We start from the raw sequence: 17,551 nt of genomic DNA, 5'->3' as shown, positions 1-17,551 counted from the left end.
CCTGACTGGAAAGAGCTTCCCCAGGGCAGGTGAGAATCCCATTCCAGTGAGTGTTGTGGGAAGGAGCTGTCTGGTCACTCTGGAAGCAGGATATCATTTCACCAATGCTAGACGAGGTGAGTCCTTGGCTGCCCGACAGGGCATAATGGCTCTTGCTTCGTGTATGGTGATAAAGGCAGAGAGAAATTAAGCCTGGGCAGATCTGTGTCTCCTGTAGCAGCCACAGTTGCTGAATCTGCCATTTTTGAGAAAGTGAAATTCCAGTCCCCTGACTTCCCGTGGCTAGGCTATCAGGACATGCTGAGGGGTGTCAGCTGACCTCTCTGGCTTCTTGGTAGAAAATGGAATTCTGTTTAAACCCTGTCTATGCCACTGTAGCCAATCTGGTCTGGATGCACCTGAACTTTGGGGTGAGTAAAGCTAGGGGATTCTATCTATGGCCAGCTTTCTTGGCAGCTGCTGTGGTCATTGAGCCCTCAGTGGGGGTGGTGGTAACACCATTAGGTAACATCATCATGTCGTGGAATCTCTGGGTAGTGACAAGGTCACAAGGGCAGAATTCTCTTGACTGTGATTAATATTCTTAGAAAAAAAGAAGTCTCAGAGACAACCCTTCCTGTCTACTATGGGAAGACACAGCAAGAAGGTGCTGTGTATATAAAAAAGTATGTTCTCATTAAATGCTTGACATAACCAGACTTGTGGGTGCCCTGATCAAGACGTCTCCACCTCTATGACTGTAAAAAAAATTAACTTTCTGTCATATATAAGCCACCAAGTTTATGGTATTTACTCATGATAGCCTGCATTGGGGGGTGAGTATGGGAAGGGAGCATAGAGGGCCTACTTATACCCTACCCTCCAGTAAAATGATGCAATTGTCTCTTTCTGCCCTTCCACCTTTTATTCCAAAGAAGGAATAGCTTTGAGCTGCAGAGGGTCTGGATGCTGAGAAGGTGATCTGGAGAAATGCAGCATGGGAAGGAGGGAGAAAACAAAGAGTGTGCTATAGTGGGCTGCAGGTTTTCACAGGATGTTGGAGAGCTTGATGTGGCTTGAAAACTCTAGAGCCTTGTGGGAATCTGTATGCCCCTTATCTCCGAGCTGTTGCAGTCAGCTGTGTCTGTTTCTACCTGCTGTACTCTGCTAGTGATGTCCAGAGCTTCCAGCCTCTCCAGACTTCCCTATGATGCTCCAATTTCTGTTAATTTTTTTCATGTACTTTCTGGGGAGGACTCAAAGGATCTAGGGTATTCAGAAACATGAATATCAGGACTCTTAGCTCTGGATCCCCAGCTGGAAACCAGAAATGCCTACCCTGCTCTTGTACCTTGATCATCTGTTCACTCATCCACTGGGTTACCAGGTGATGGCAAGTCCCTTTCCTCTGCAGAGACCAGCCAGGGAAGGGCATGGTCCCTGCTCTTAGATGTAATAGAAGTGTGGTGTGGGAGGGGGAGGGAGAGGAAGAGAGAGAGGAAAAGAGAGAAGGAGAGAAAGAGGGGAGAGAGAGAGAGAGACAGAGAGACACAGAGAGGGACAGAGACAGGGAGACAGAGACAGAGAGATAGAGGGAGAGAGAGACAGAGACAGAGAAAGGAGGACACAGAGAGACAGATGGGATAGTTAGGTCTTGAGACAATAGGAAAAGTCCCTTGGAAGGTAGGATGATGAATTTGGTTTTCTTTTTTTCTAAGAAACACTACCCACATCTTAGAGCTGCAGTTCAGAAAGTGTTCTTGTTTGTGAGCTCTAGTGTGTGGGCACTGCCTTCTCTGAGAGGCCAGTTCCATAACTATGATGTCTTGGTTCATGAAACCATGTCTACTCACACATTTCTAGGTCTTTCTTTCTTTCTTTCTTTCTTTCTTTCTTTCTTTCTTTCTTTCTTTCTTTCTTTCTTTCTTTCTTTCTTTCTTTCTTTCTCTCTCTCTCTCTCTTTCTTTCTCTCTTTCTCTCTCTTTCTCTCTCTTTCTCCCTCTCTCTCTCTTTCTCTCTCTCTCTCTCTCTCTCTCTCTCTCTCTCTCTCTCTCTCTCTCTCTCTCTCTCTTTCACATCCTGACCATAGTCCCTCCTTCCTCCCCTTCTCCTTTGAGAAGGGAGAGATTCCCCCCTGGGTATCACCCCACCTTGGCACATCAAGTCATTGCAGGACTAGATGCATCCTCTCCCCCTGAGGCCAGGCAAGGCAGCCCAGTTAGGGGAATAGGATCTACAGGCAGGATCTGCAGGCAGGCAACAGACTTAGGGACAACCTCTGCTCTAGATGTTGGGGAACCTGCATGAGGACCAAGCTGCACATATATCTGTTCATGGGAGTCTAGAAAAATGGCCGAGTTTTGCTTTTATCGTCTCAGCTCTCTAGAATTACAGGGGATTGTATAACCTCAGTGATCTTTAGCCTCCTTATTTACCAATTGGTTCATAGAGCTTTACACTTATTCTTATGTACATAGACCTTTAACTTTAAACATTCCAAATATTACATGTATAGATGATAGATAAATAAATGTATACATAGATTGTGTAGTGTCTCTCTGTGTGTATCTGTATGCATGAGCTATGGTGTACTTGTGGAGGTTAAAATCAGTTTTTCTGACTTTTTCTACCATGCGGGTCCTGGGAATTTAATTCAGGTCATCAAACTTGGTGACAAGTACCGTTATCCACTGACTCATCATCTCACTGGTTTCCATACCCCCCTCCCCCCTTGGGGACAGTGTCTCTGTAGCATAGCCTGGCCTCACACTTTCTATGTATTTCTAGATGGCTTTGGATTCCTGAGTCTCTTTCCTCTACTTCCCAAGTGCTGGCACTACAGGTGGTGACACCATGCCCAGCTCACCATGTATATATACACTGACATGCAAAACTCTTCAGGAAAGCAAGCCACAGCACAACTACATAATGTGATTGAACGTTTGTACAAAATCTTAATAATAATAAACACCAAATAACAGGGAACTTCGAAGGGCTTACTTATCACAACAGATACTACTTTTGAAATCAGAAAGACAATCAAAATAAATGTAAGAGATAAAATGAAAACGGCATCGTTGAAATTGCCTAGCACAGCATCTGACACAGGATAGGTCGTTATTCCACCAACCCCCATCTCTCTCTCTATATGCCCAGAAAGCCGCAGCCAGACAAGGAAGAAGAAATCAGAGCCCCGCGGGCTCCTGCCTGACGGGCTATGGAAGGAGAAAAGAGGCCTTCATTCCTGGAATCCCAAAATAGTTCTATTTGTTGACCTCAAAGATTTTAAGAGAAATCTCTCCTCCCCTGGGCTCTGGGCAGAGCACTTGTCTGGGGAGCGGCGATGTAAGAGGTCTATTGTCAGGTTCTGTTGTGTATGCTCCTCTCTGATTCCCTCCTTCCTGTTTTAACTACCTGAGATGGAGTCACCAAGCAAGCGCTCTTTGGTAGACAAGTTTTCCTGGCTCTCAGGGAGACAGAGGAACTGCTGTTGCCTGTGGAAGACTCGTGCTTATCTGTTCCCGGTGGAGCCCTGGAAGGGTAGTTGCGAGGTGGCTCTTGTCAGATCAAAGATCTCCATGTGTCTCTCTGATGCATTCCTGCACAGTCATGGTATGGGGTGGGGTGTGGGGTATGGGGATGGGGGGTTTATAGCTGTCTTTCCTTCTACCCCAAGGCTTCAGCATTTCCAATATTTTGATTATTTTGAGGACCAAATCAAGGATGACAATTTTTATTATTATTTTTTTTGCCAAGTAAGGATCCTAAATGGGAAAAAAATTGAAATACCCATCTGCTGCAGAATCATCTTAATATTTCCTGTACATGGGTCATAATTTTAAAGAAAAATCTGTCTCCAGGAAGGGCCTTCAACACACATGTAACAGGGCAAAGCATTTGGCTCATTTTGCTGTAGAACAATGAAATGCCATCACAGTGTGTTTAGAAGTCATGACGTCATGGCTAAGGTCTGCCAGTTAGGAGGGTCTTGGTTCAAAATATCTTTGACCAGTTCATCTGCTTTGTGGGTTTTGGAAGCCAAGTGACTTCTTTGAACCTTAAATTTCTCACCTACAGGTTGGAGAAAGTACACTGGTGTGGTTATTATAAGGATAGGACAGGTGTGCTTTTATGAAGTGCCTGGCATGGGCCTATGCATATGACAACTGCAGTTCATGTGAATGCAGTATGCTTGTGTTTTTAAAGTTACTGTCAATATATGTGAGGCTACCAGAAAGTGAAGGCACCACAGACATCCCCTTTATATATATGGCTTTCTTTAAAGATTTAAAGATTTTACAACTTTAGTGACACCCTTTGGGTGTCTCAAAGAATAAGAGATATGTGGAGAGGGAAACAGCTTCTTGGAGTGCATGCTACTTCATGAAGGAGCACTTTCAAGTAAGACACACAAGTGTGCTACTTAAATGTTTTCCTCTCCTTCTTAACCTAGGAGGAACTTTTTTTTTTTTTTAAAGATTTATTTATTTATTTATTTATTTATTTATTTATTTATTTATTATATATAAGTACATTGTAGCTGTCTTCAGACACTCCAGAAGAGGGGGTCAGATCTTGTTACAGATGGTTGTGAGCCACCATGTGGTTGCTGGGATTTGAACTCTGGACCTTCGGAAGAGCAGTCGGGTGCTCTAACCCACTGAGCCATCTCACCAGCCCCAAGGAGGAACTTTAATTTCCCCTTCTCTCCTGGGCTTTTACCCTGCTGTCAGGTGGATACATTACAGATACCTCAAGCTGCTGCCATCTTTCCCTCCAGCCTTCCTTTTCCTGTTTTATTGATCTCACACTAAATGACGTGGCTGTCCACCTATTTTCCCAAGGTAGGAGCTTTCTTCTCTCTAGATCCTACCTTTCTGTCTTTTCTGCCTCTTGTCCTCCAAGTCCAGTCAGACACCAGGCTTAACTCACTGGCTAACACATTCTCCTCTGAATCTAGGAATGTTCATTTGCTGCACTGGGCCTGCCTTTGCTCCTTTCTGCTTCACCTGGTCTGTGGATAATTGTTTGGGCCTTCAGCTCACCAGCTGCTACTCTTGAGTCCATTACATCCATTGTAAGTTTTCCAAATTACAAACCCAAAATACAAATCTAGAGATGTAGGCTGTCCTAACTAAAACCCTGAAGGGCTTCTAGGGTCACATGGAAGGGTGGTGTCAATAGAATACTCACTGTCTGACTTCTGTCCCTCCACTACCTGGTTCTATAGCAAATATCGTTCCAACAGGCAAGTTGTACCCAAGACTGACGTTAGAAAACCACTCATACTCTGAATACTGGGAGTTCTTTCCCAAGACAGTGTCCTCTGATGCCTCTTCTTGTTTACTTAGTGAACTCCCTACTCAGTGGGCCCAGGTAGACAGCTCAGTTGGTAAAAAGCTGGAGCAAGAATGGGAAGGATGAGCATCTGGGTGAGTTGAAGTGAAGAGTGGACAGACTAGTTACCACCATGGGGATCCCGGTTCTCTAATAGTCTGTATCCTAGAAACCTGCCAACTGCTGGATGTGCCTGACCCTTACAGCTAAGGAGATGGCTGTTGAGTTTACTTAGGACGGTCCCAGGAATGCACTTGAAGTCATAGATCCCACAGCTCTATACTATGGGCAATGCCGAATGGAACAGAGAATGGTTGTTCATACTGTATACAATCACATGTGGGATTTGCAGTGGAGAAGACATCAAATGTCCCCAGGAATCCAGGGACAGAGAGCATAGATTTTTCTGAATCTTAGCAGATAACCAGCTGTTGTCTTCCCCAGTAAAGAACCCTGTATTTTTCAGGGCATTCTCTCACCTCTTACCTAATTTCATCCTAAATAGGTTTTTTAATTATAAAAATATTATGTATGTATAAGTAAATATTTATGCAAAATTATGCAAATGTGATATGTATGATTAAGTATTGAAGAATATACATATTTATGTTTGATTACCTAGAGGCTTATAATTACATTTCTTTTCCTACCACTGAGCCATTAAGACTGACACAAAAATGGCATTATAGAAATTTAGAACTGGTAAGGAAAATTTGTTTCTCTTTCTAGGCCCGCTAAGTTCAGTTGGTAGAAACTGACTATAATGCTGCATAGAGATGAGACAACGCAGCCTCTGAGATCAGTGATATGAAAGTCATAGCTGAACAGTCACGTCTGCTACTGGGGAGAGCAGTGGTGGTCAGCTCTGGTTACTGACTGGGTCAGCTTCCATTTCTATTGCTTTCTCCGTGCGTCAAATAGATCAGCTGGAGTCTAGATTTCCTGCTATGCAAAAGATCCAGGGATGTGTCCTGGTCCTTTGCCTTTCTCCTCACCTTCTGCAATGCCCCTGTATTGTGTACAAGTCTTCCCTGGGACTAACAGTGTGTGCTCACATTTCAGCAGTGTGCTAGAGAGAAAACAAAACAAAACAAAACAAAACACCCCAAACCAGCCAAACAAACAAAAAAACCAAACTCACTTTGGCTTGTGGCACTTGCTAGTTTCTATGAGGTAAATAAATACACCATGGTCCATTTCAAGCTACCAAATTACATCCGCCAAGAGAAGTTACACAGACACACATAGCTGTGTGCATAGACACATTCTCAAACTCACCATGGTTTTGTCTGCTTGCAAAACTCATGTCCAGTCTATAAAGCCATCTGCTCTAAAAATAATCTTTACTCCCCCTTGGCTGGTGGAGAGCAGGCTTAGTCCATGGTCTCCTGGATGCTTCCTGTTCTGTCCAGTTTCTTGCATAAGCACCTATCAGCTCATGCTTGTTGAATGAGTAAACGTACTAATCTAATTTAAGTGGAAATACATCAATTGTTTTGTTTCTAGTCTGGATCTTTGCTCTTAACTGTCTGCTGACAATGAGAAGTTGCTTCAGATTTTCACGTTATTTTTCATCAGCCACCTAATGGATAGGAGAAGTTTCACCTTGCCATCTTAGGAGCTAACTCTCCTTCTCTTTTCAATGAGACATTCAAGAACACAAATTAATATATTGTATATATTAATATATTTTTATCCAAGATATAGAAGATAGAGACAACATGGTAACCTTAAAAACTTAGAAAGTCTTCAATGTAAAAGCTAGAGCAGAAATCTTTTACGACTTCAGGCCACCCCACATTTGGCCAATTCCTTTTTTCAATTCTTTTTTTGCCTTTTAATTCATCCCTCTTAGAGCCCCGCCCCCTTTCACTTTCTGATTCATCCTCCTTAGAGTCCACTCTAGCCAGTGCCTCTATCTTTGGCATTTGGGTTCCAACAGTGAGCAAAGTGTAGACTCACAGTCCACGGATGAGATAAACACAGATGCAGGAGGGTATTGAATAGGGAGCACCTAGGACTATAGGAAACTGAAGGAAGGTTTTAGAGCCCAGACCCCTGTGAGGTTTCAGAGGATGAATAGGAGCTTGCTGCTTGGGTAGACTGAGAAGTTACACTATGATCTCTGGGGTGTAACCTGAGGGTGAGTGATGGGAGATGTACTTAGCAGGGAGGATGTAGAGATTAGGAGACCACTGAAGAGGTTTTTATGTGCCTTACTGCCAGGGTGCTGCTGGCAGCCGTAATGCTGAAAGCCATAGTTCAAATGTACAGTTCTTATTGATCCTACAGTACAACAGTGGCTCTCAACTTTCCTAATGCTGGGACCCTTTAATTCTGCTCCTTATGTTGTGGTGACCCCCCCTTATTTCATTGCTACTTCATAACTATAATTTTGCCACTATTTTAAACCAAATGCAAATATCTGTTTTCTGGTTGATGGTCTTTTGCAGGTCATGACCCACGGGTTGAAAATCAGTGACCTAGACTGTAAGTTCCTAAGAATCCCTCTAAATACTGGTGGAACCAATTGCTGGGACTCAGCTTGCTGGATGTAGCCCATATGCTTATCTCAGATTAGAAACTTCCACAGACTTTTCCAAATCTGCTATCACAATAACCCTCCCAAACAAACAAACAAACAAACAAACTACTTCATCTTGGGATTGGGTAGATGGCTCAGTCAGTAAAGTGCTTACCACATAAGCATGAAGACCTGAGTTTGGATGCTCAGCATCCCACAGGAATCCAGGCATGGTTGTGTGCACCTTTGGCCCCAGTGCTGGAGAGGCAGGGACAGGAGGATCTGTAGAGCTTGCTAGCTAGTCAGCCTAGCTGAATTGGTAAACTCTAGGTTGAGTGAAAGACTCCATCTTAAAAAAGAAGGTGGGGAGAATTGAGAAAGACAGTTGACATTGACCTCTGACCTCAACACATCCACACACATGCACTTACACACATGTGAATACACAAGAACCTACACACATGCATACAAACACATGCATGTGCACGGGCACACACACACACACACACACACACCCCTCTTATGTTAACCAGGAATAGTTTTATTTCCATACAGGAGAATGCTTTAACTGAACTTTCTGGCATGCGCAGTGATGGGAGGGAGGGGTTTTGAAGGAACCTGCTTTTTCCATCAAAATTTACATTCTCGGTGGTCTGGTGATGCTCTTTGTGAAGTTTGTTCCTTTGCCCACGTAGGCACAGGCAGCCCAATGATCCTTCCTTGAGGCACTGGTTTCAGAGGGACCGATGAAGAGGCAGCTGCTGTAGGGGAATGAGAGTAGCTCTTTGAATTATCAGGCTTGGCTCCAGAACTTGGATATTCCTATCCCTGACTTCATGGAAGGAGCAAACAGTTCCTAACCATCTCTGCTCTGCCATGCATGGTCACAATATGTCCGATTGCATTATATGCATGGGGAAACTGAGGCTTGGGCACATTCTAGTCCCTTCCAGGCAGTGAGGCTGTGAATAAACCCTTGCCCTCCCTCTCATTTTGCAGTTGCTCAGTTGTGAGGCATGGCTGAAGAAGTCTTCTTCCCTAGAGCTGTTGCTAGGACTGAGGTAATGATTGGCAGCACCTAGTAGTTTATGTATGCCCATCAAAGTTGGCTCTTTCTGTCCTTCTGTGGCAGTGAGACTGACTGCACGTTCAGCAAAGAATGCCTCAGTAGAAGGTCCCTGAGGAGAAGCACATCTTTGCTTTGGGCTCTGAAGTCTCTGGTGCCCACAACTTAATAGACTTACAATTGGTTAATTTTCTCTTGACATTGATCAGCAACGGGTCGCGTCTGGCACCGCTGGCCTGGCCCTTGAGGGGAGCCACGAGATGCCTGGCCTGGCCTCTCTAACCAGAAATTCAATAACTTTTTCATATAAATTGTCCGTAAGAGAAAACTTCTTGTTTTCAGCCGTGGCCGCTGCTTCAGCAGTTTTCTGTACAAGATGAAAAACTTTTGCATTGAGCAAAATACAGATTTATGGTCAATAAAGTGAAGTTTAACAGTTTATAGGGGCCATACTTTCTTTCTTAAAAACCGATATTAAAAGCCATTTTTCCCGGTCTTTGTAGAAAGGGCTCCTCTATCAATCAGCATCCCAGTTTGTTTAAATGATGGGCGAATCAGGAAAACCCCACTTGTCAGAGAGACTGCAGACATCTGTCTATCACCTCCAGGTCTCTTGGAGCTTGGACAGATTAGGAGTGTTGGTTGATAGTGAACATGAACAAGTTGGAAACTAAATGCCTTTTGGAGTCAGAAGTGGTCTGAATCTCAGAAGGGGTTTGAAGAATGGAAGGTGCCACTACTCTGTCTAAGACCTAGCTTTTATTTATCCAGCACATACATTTTCTGTACATGTTATTTGTTATTGCTTAGTTGGACACTGGGGTCAGCATAGTGTGGTGGTTTGAATGAGAATGGCCTCCACAGACTCATATATTTCAGTGTTTGGTTGTCAGTTGGGGGGTTGTTTGGGAAGGACTAGGAGGTGTGGCCTTATTGGAGGAGGTGTGTCATTGGGTTTGGGCTCTCTGCCTCCTACTTGTGGATAAGCTCTTAGCTACTGCTCTGGTACTATGCCTGCCTGCCGGCTGCCATGCTTCCCATCCTGATGGTCGTGAGCTCACCCTCTGAAACTGTAAGCAAGCTCTCAGTTAAATACTCAAAAGGAAAAAAAAGGTGCCTTGGTCATGATGTTTCTTCACAGCAATAGAAAAGTAACGGAAACACACAGATAACACAACAGTACCTTCCTACTGTCCAAGTGTCCACGGTGGGGCAGTAATTGACAATGGACTGAGGGATGGGCTGTATCAGGGCATCTAGGTAGGACATCTGTGTGGTACCTGATCTCAGCCATGAAGACAAATGAGAGGAAAGAGCAGCTTCGGCAAAAGAGGCAATGGGATGGATAGGAGGACTGGGTTTCCTTTCAGACCATGTTCCTGTAGGATAGCCTGGGCAAGCTCCTGGGAAGAGCTTTTTACATCTGTGCTCCTTTGCCTGCTGCCCAGAGATGGGAGGTCTCTATCTGGGTGAGACTGCTGTTTGGTGACATCCTGGTGGAGAGAGTCCTTCCGTTTCCCTCTTCTACACCTCCATACTCCTGTCTGTCACACAAGGCTCTGAGAGGGTAGTAGGCATCAGGCATCATTGTATTGATGGTACCTAAAGGAAACTTTTGTATCAGAAAAAAAGAAATATGAAATGCTTTTCACGACTGTACAAAATTGCAGAAAGAGTATCGACAGGAAAACAAACAAACAAACAAACAAACAAACAACACACTCAAGGAGTGCCAGGCCTCCTTTTGACCCAAGAGAAAAATCATTCTCTTTAAATCTCTCTGGATCCCAGTGTCAGCTACTCCTCACATCCGGGCACTCTCGCTCCTCCGTAGTTCTGCCTCCTCCCTTTGAAACCTGTGTTCACACGCACCTAACACTGTCCATCTGAACAGACAGCATGGGCTAGCATCTCCCATCATGCTTCACACTGGCCAACCCTTGCTACCTTTTTGCAGAGATCTGCAGCTTCTCTCCAGCCCCCTCCCAGGTAATTTATCCTGGGCTGGCTAGAACCTCCAGAAGTCCCACTGCCAGTTATTCCCTAACAGAGCTAAAACACGGCCTTGAGATATTGCCTTTTAGCTCTTTTGGCACTTTTGGCATTCGTCGCTGGGGCTCGTTCCTTGTTACATGGTTTGTGACTGGGATGTCTACTATGGGCTCGTGTGCTTGAACACTTGACATGCTGCTGGTGATTTGGGGAGGGGGGCAGTCTGATGATTAGTGTTGTTAACTTGACACTCTAGAGTCACCTGGGAGATGTGCCTCTGAGCATGCCTGTAAGGGATTGTCTTGCTTTTGTTCATTGATGGGTAGAGAGGTACCATTCCCTGAGTGGGATCCCAGACAGCACGAATTGAGAGGGGTTGCCGAGCACTGCTACTAGCAAGCATGTGTCCACGAGATACTCTCCTCATCTTTACTTCAGGAGCAATGTCGCTACTGCCTCAAGCACTTCCCTTTGTGACTTCCCTCACAGTGCTGGGCTGTAACTTTGAACTGGGAGGTGAAATTAACCCTTTCTTCCATAGGCTGCTGTTGTCAGAATATTTTTATCACAGAAACATGCCAGTTCAGGAGTCCTGTGGATACACATCCAAGTAGAGGATATGAACCCATGGACCTGGTGTTGAGAGGAGAGGATGGGCTGGAGTCGAGGCTCCAGGGAAGCCCAAGCCTGCCTCTGACTCTGGTGGACCTTTCTCCCAGTTTCTGCCTCCCATCTTGATTGGCATGGGAAACTTTGACATCCTGGTTTGAGCACAGAGCTCTGCCCACAGTCCGGGCAGCTCAGCAGTTGAACTCTTAGATGCAGTTCTGTTTAAGTTGAGTCTCTCCAGTTCAGATCCTGCCTCCCAGGTCTTTGCCTTTGACCAGCCATCTGGGACATTTGGCAAAGGTCTAAGACGGGTTGGGTTATCTGGAGAGAGGGAGCAGGGGCTGGGTTGAACCTGCTTCTGTCTCGGACTCAGGACTCATGGGATCACCTCTCATGGGCACCTGCTCCTCCTCTGCACTTAAAGCTCCATTCAGTGTTAATTCTCTCTGTCTGATATTTTCTTTGCAGTATTGGGGTTCAAAAAACATGCCCTTACACAAGTTAGCAAATGCTACCATGCTACCACTGAGCTATAATTCTCTCCTGGCCCCAGTTTCCTTACAGGCAACGTGATATTCTTCTGATCTGTCCACAGTCTTCACTCAGGACAGAAGGATGGATTCTCCCAGCTGCTGAGGAGGTGGGCAGCAGATAGTTTCCAACAGTTGGCCCTCTCTAGAAACCTCCCTAGCTGAAGAGACTCTCACTATCCACTGTCATGTTTCTTTCCTGGGCCAGCCCACACCTCGTGATTGGTCAAGGAGGAACACAAAGACTGGACCGCCCTGCTTCAGTTTGGGGTGATCCCGAGGGGTCACAACGGTTTCAGAGCTCCACTTGGGGTGGGCAGGGACTGCACTGTTCTAGCTACTTCACAGTCCGTGTCTCCCTCTGCCCAGTCTCGCTGTCTTCCTTCTTCCTGTGGGCGTGGATTCCAACACCAGCTTCCAATAAGCATCCTGAGTCCCACCTCCCAGGAAACAGCACACGATGCTTTGCTTTGGCTTTGACAACAGTTTGAAACCACGCTCTGACCACGTATTGGCATGTGTGCGCATGTGCACATGTACACAGTCTTAGTCATTCACTCATTTGGTTATCAAGTCTCATCTTTGGATAACCTCCAGAATTTGCTATTTTTAAATATCTTTCTATACTTCTTTCCCATCAACCCCTTCTTCTTCTTCACTCTCTCTCTCCTCCTTTTAAGAGCACAATCTCTGATGACCATAAAAACAATCCCCTGCCCCTAGGAGTTTCCCATCCTCACAATCTGCTTCCCTTGGAAGTGGGGCAGAGACAGAGGAGAAATCTTGGTATCCTTAGCATGGACTCCTTATTGTTTGATCCTCAAGACAGACAGGGCCTCAAAGGCAGAAGGCATCTGAGGGCTGTGTCCTTGGAGTCCCCCGAGCAGGGCCTTTGGGGGGGCGGGTGAAGATTTCTGCAAGGATCTGGGATCTCAAGAGCCAGAGTCGCAGCTCACGTCCCCTCGGAACAATGAGGCTTGATGAACGGGGTGTGATGTGCAATTGCTGATGAATGTCAAGCTGATTCCCTCCGACAATCTCCACGGTGCATGTGTGAGCACAGAACCGTGTTGTCCCGGGAGGGCTCAAGATGGCTTCTAAGTTTCCCAACATTCTGGCCTCAAAATTGATGTGTACAAAGAAGAAAAAAGGAGGGAGAGAGAGAGAGAGAGAGAGAGGGAGAGAGAGAGAGAGAGAGGGAGAGAGAGAGAGAGGGAGAGAGAGAGAGAGAGAGAGTCACAAAGCAATGTCTCCCAAGGCAAAGGCTGACATTATGACCGTCTCTTTAAGCACTCCTATTGCATATATATTTTTCTTTGTCAACTGCATCTTCTGACTGACAAAGCTCTTTCTTGCCCAAAGCAGCCATTATAAAATTATGACTTGCGCATATAGAATGTTTGTGTTCAACAAGAAAACAGAAACGCCACCTTCTTTTGTGGTTACAGCTGCACAATTCACATCCGGCGGGATTGATCATATTAAGGTTATGCAATCATCTAATTGCAGAGACAAGCCTTGAGTAATAACTCCAAATGCTCGCACTTCAATCTGCACGACAGAGTCATTGCTGAGTCCTGATTAGCGCCTGCCAGCATTCAGGCACCATTATCGGCTCTGGCATTGTCTGAATCTCCATTTGCCACCGAAGCAATCTACCCACTAACTGATCTATGACAAACAGACCCATCACGACAAAGCTGTTTGAGTTGCAGATAGTGTGTAACAAAATATGACTTCTTGGGCTCTTTCCAGCTCTTTGAAGTGAAGTTTCCCCTCTGTCTCTGGAGAAAACAACCTCCTCCACCCCCTTCCCCTCGCACAGTCAGGAAGCTGTAGGTGACCGGAAAAGAACTGTCCAATTTGACCAAATGATCTCATACTCAGACCCCAGTTCTTGGCTCTAAGGCAGCTTGCTTAGTTGCTTCTCTATTGATACAGTGGTACATTTAGAATCTGTACCATGGGCTACTCCCATCTCTTAGAGCTTCACTCTGTAACTAGGATCAGAACTCCATCACTTCTTACTGCCTGTATCTTCTGGACTCCTACATCCAACATCTTCCCCTGAACCATTCCATCTCTCTCCTTACTCATCTCTCTGCTTCTGTCCCCTTGTCTCTCAACCATCTCTCCTCAATCTGATAGACCACGTTTTCCTGTTGCAGTTCCGTAATAATCTATTGGAGTTTAAAAACAATGGAACTGAGGACCAACAGGGTGCTGCGGCAGGTAAAAGTGTTTGCTATATAAGCTTGACAACTTGAGTTTCATCCCTGGAACCCACAAGAGTCTGATGTGGGGGCTCGCATCTGCAACCTTAGCAGTCTACATTGAGATGAGAGGTGGAGAAAGGATAATTGTTGGAAAGTTTCTGGGCCAGCTCACCCGAAATACACAGAGTGGTAGAAAATGACAGGCTGTCACACATGTTGTGGCATGTAGTAGGTATGTATACACACACACACTCACACACACACACACACACACACACACTCACACACACTCACACACACAGAGATACTCATAAACATTCTGATTGACAGATAAGGGTTGGGCACATCAGTTGGGCATAGTGGAGTGTTTAGTTCGTGCCTTCTGTAATGATGAAGGCAGGATACTTAGCATTTGTGTCACATCCAACATTCAGCTCTTTTTTTTTGTGTGTGTGTGTGTGTGGCAGGAACATTCAAAATCCTGTCTTGTAGCCACTGTGAAATTTATAATAAATTGTATAAACCACATTCCACCTTCTGTGCTCTAGCATGGGAACTTACTCTTCTTTTCTAATTGCCGTTCTTACCCCATTATCCAAACTCCATCACCTGTTTGCTCCTGCCAGCCTCTGGCATTCTGCTCTCTGTCTCTCTATGGTCAACTTTTATGGCTTTTACACATAAAGATGAGGCATTTATTTAAGATGTCAGTCACTGGGAAACTGAGGCAAGTGGAACCCTTTAAGTTCCAGATTGCTGTCGGCTACTGAGTGGGACCTTTCATCAACAAACAAACAAACAAACAAAACAAAACCAACCAAACAAGCAGCAACAATAATAAAAACTAAAACATCAGTCACACGCTAATCTCTAGTCAAAACCTAGGAGTCATTCAGCTCTCAGAGATAAAGTCCTCTGAGCCAAAGTCCTTGTAATGTAGTTTTAAATTATTTTATGTATTGGTGTTTTGACTGCATGCATGTCTATGTTTTGTGTATGTGCCTGGTACCTGAAAGGCATCAGGTCCCCTGAAACTGAAGTTATAGATGATTTTGAGCTACCGTATGGGTTCTGGGAATTGAATCTAGGTCCTCTGCAAGAATAGCTAGTGTTCTTAACAGCTGCGGCATCTCTCCCGCTCTCAAGGCCTGACTTGATCTTGTGAAAATACATCTCTGATTTCATCTCCTATTTTTCTAACATTTTCACTTTAATCTATCCAGAACAATCCCCCTTCTTTCTCCCCTCTCCCCTCTCCCCTCTTTCCCCTTCTTTTTCTCCTGTGTCAGCTTGCTAGGCTGACTACCCTTGTCTTGAACTGATGGCTTCAAGCAACCTTCTAGCATTAGCCTCCCAAATACCTGGGGCTATAGGCACACATCACGGGACGTCCTTTGGTTTTCTTCAAACGAGGCCGTGCACACTCTTGTCTCAGGGCCTTTTGCCTGCAACTCTCTTTCCTCTTACACTCTTTCTATGACTCACTGGCAAAAGGTTACTTTCTCAGAGACAGAGTCCCCGACTGTCTTACCCAGATGGTAAAGCTCTCTAACTAAAACTCTCTCACTGCACTCTCTCTTTTCAGAGGCATGTATCACCCCTTGACTTTCTGTAAAGGCGGTTTCATTTATGGATTGCACTTATGCTCTCTCTAGTCCGCCATAGCTTCCTCTAGGACAGTTTTCTCTTGTGATGGAAAGGTCTGCCTGTGCAGACCTATAGACTCAACCAAGCACATGCTGTTGAACACTTGAAATGTCACTGGTTGGTGAGAGAAGGGGCTGCGCTTTTAATTGGGTGTTCTTTTAATTTAATTTTAAGTAGCCACATGTAGCCAGTGACTAACACTTTGAATAGCACAAGGCTCAAGGGTCTGCTTCGTGAAGGTGAGTTCCTCTCAAAGGTAACTTAGCTGTATTCCCTTCATAGAGGTTGTGATAGTTATCCAGCCTGGCCCTGTAATATCTGTGTCTGTGTGGTGCTGAGGGTTGAACTCGGGGCTTCACACATGCTACATAAATATTCTACCACTAAGCTGCATCCCCAGTTTTGACTCTATAATCCTGCTTTCAAAAATTTAACCTAAGGAAAACCTGTAAGAAGGACGCTCGCCACTGCGCTGTTATGGATAATTGGGGAAAGATGGAAATGGTCTAAGGGTCTGAGTCATAAGGGGTTGAGCTGGTCAAACAGAGGCGTCCACGAGGCAGAAGCCATGCAACCATCAAATTGTGTGGGTTAAATAATTACTGCCACAGATAAAGTGTTTATGACTCATCGTTGAAAGTAGAAGGAGGGAATAAAGCTCTGTTTGTGTCATAATTTTGACTTCAGGGGAAGTTTATATTGTATAATCTGGTAGAAGGGCATGTGAATTTGTTTTCTTGGATGTCTTTTTTTTTTTAAATTTAGATTCTAAATGTTTTGTAATGGTCACATTCCGCCTAATCATCAGAAATATAAAGTTGATGTAGTCTTTTATTTAAAAAAAAAATTAGTCATCTTGGGGCTGGAGAGAAGGCCTAGGGTTAAGGGTTAAAAGCACGTGGAGATGGTGCTCAGTCTATCACAGGTCGTTACAATATAGCATGAAAAACACCCTAAATTGAAGACAATATGTTGCAGAGGCAGTCGTTGCTGGGACGAGGTGGCCACTGCAAAGCTTCAGACAGAAGTCAGCTCAAGTCAAATGTAGCGATAATGATCACGGACCAGATCTTCTTGCTTCTTTTTGCCTCAGCAAACTTCTGAAACAGGTATTCAATTTAAGTCCTGGATGCCTCCCCTGGCCAATTTTTAGATCAGCTCTGTAGAAGATGCGGCTGCTGTCTCTGTCCTGTGATAACCACTGGTGCTAGTGGGAATTTCAGTACCCCGGAGGTGCTCAGCACAAAGGGCTCCCACTACTAACAATGGCAACTCTCTTGACCACGCCCCCTAAACTGCTTCCCTCTGCAGACTTCCCCTTTCTTGTTTCCTGTGACCACCCTCTGAGCACACTAGCCGCCCTCTCCACTCCCCATCTCCTACCAAGTCCTACCACAGGCAGATGAAGAACTTTCTCCCAAGTCTCCCTCTGGTACTTCCTCCTTCCTATAGCCATCTCCTCACTCCAACTATACAGTTGCAGCCTTTGGTTCATAACTGTGACCCAAAGAAAAACGTCGAGAACATAAAATCTATAGAAGGAACCCTGGGAGAACACCTAGGCTCAGCAAAACGCAGAGAGAGTTTTTAGTCTTCCGTGAGTAGGAGGGATGCGCCTCACTCCGGAGCATCCATCACCTCACGTGTTCTC

Source organism: Mus musculus, chromosome 2 (assembly GCF_000001635.26).
Source record: "Mus musculus strain C57BL/6J chromosome 2, GRCm38.p6 C57BL/6J".
NCBI classification, from domain to species: Eukaryota; Metazoa; Chordata; class Mammalia; order Rodentia; family Muridae; genus Mus; species Mus musculus.
The sequence above is the reverse complement of the archived record's forward strand: the minus strand, read 5'-3'. Positions refer to the sequence as shown.